This window comes from Galeopterus variegatus, unplaced genomic scaffold (assembly GCF_000696425.1).
Source record: "Galeopterus variegatus unplaced genomic scaffold, G_variegatus-3.0.2 Scaffold1153, whole genome shotgun sequence".
NCBI lineage: Eukaryota > Metazoa > Chordata > Mammalia > Dermoptera > Cynocephalidae > Galeopterus > Galeopterus variegatus.
This window is the reverse complement of record NW_007727264.1, coordinates 407,772-409,206: the sequence shown is the minus strand read 5'-3', so window position 1 is coordinate 409,206 and position 1,435 is coordinate 407,772. Positions and strand designations below refer to the sequence as shown.

The following is a 1,435-nucleotide window of genomic DNA, read 5'->3' as shown; positions in this document are numbered from 1 at the left end:
TACAGTCTGCCATATTGTTTGGTCCAATCAACCAGGCTGCTTGCTCCTCAACCTAGACATGCAGAATCTTCTTGTGTGCCTGGCCTTAACTAAAGCTGGATGCATAGTCTAAGAGGTATTTCTAGATGGGGAATATGTTTATTCCAGAACTCAAAAAACCTACTAGATTCTTTGCTTCCTTATTTACAGGCGATGTAAGAGGTTTGCTTAGTATTTATTTATATATATTTTATATTATGTTAAATGGTGTATTGAACACAAATATTAAATGATTGTAACGTGTATTATTTTACATAACATTTGACAAGAACTATTTTATAAACTACTTGAGGATGTTTAGATAAGATGATAGAGTAAGAGTGATCAGTCGGAAAACTGTTTAAATTCAACAGCACATTGAAGAGATCATTCACCATGACCAAGTGGGATTTATCCCAGGGATCTAGGGAAGGTTCAACATACACAAATCAATAAAGGCGATACATCATATTAAGAGAATTGAAGAAAACAAAACACATAATAATTTCAATAGATGCAAAAAAAGCAATTGATAACATTCAACATCCCTTCATGAAAAAAACTGTCAACAAATTAGGTACAGTTATATAGGAGGAATAAGTTCTTGTGTTCATAGCACAGTAGAATGACTATAGTAAACAATATTATAGTGTATATTTCAAAATAACTAGAAGGGAGGATTCTGAATGTTCTCACCACAAAGAAATAATAAATGTTTAATATGATGGATATGCTAAATACCATGATTTGATCATTACATAATGTATAAAACATTACATAATATATAAAAACATCACACTGTACTCCATAAATAAGTACAATTATTATGTCAATAAAAAATAAAAGAAAAAATACTATTTTAATAGTATGAGTAAGAAGAGATGAATCCTAATATGAATGTGATCCAGAATTCAAGACATCCAAATAATGCAGTGATGGGTACCAATCATATATCTCTAGCCTGATTTTCCATTGCTATTCCATAAAAATTGTAAATTCATTTCCAATAATTTGATGAACTCAAATATGTTTACACATTTTTACTTTATTTTATTTTATTTCATTTTCTCAGAATTCTTCTTATTCTCTCCCATAGCACTGGTGTATTTGCTGCTTATATTAGTTCCCATCTCTCATGAAATCTTGAATCTTGATTTCCTTACAGTACTGGGACCTATAGTGAACCCTTGATCCACTTTGAGTCTTTATTTCCTTAGGTGTTTTTCTCATTATTCTTGTATAAAAATTAATAGATAGGGAAATTCTTTCAAGTTTTCTTTTCACTCCTGTGGAAAGATATATCTTTTTGTTTTTAGCTTTACACCTTTCCAACATGCTACCCATGTCTGCACTTTATTATTTCCTGTAGTACTGGACCTGTAAAATATCGGAATGACAAAATTACACATAAAAACAA

The 1,435-nt window shown here is 30.4% G+C and overlaps 1 pseudogene; it reads right to left on the bottom strand.

Annotated features, from left to right (window-relative positions):
- LOC103592462 overlaps positions 1-1,435 on the bottom strand; it is a 5,992-nt pseudogene that overhangs the window by 2,866 nt on the left and 1,691 nt on the right.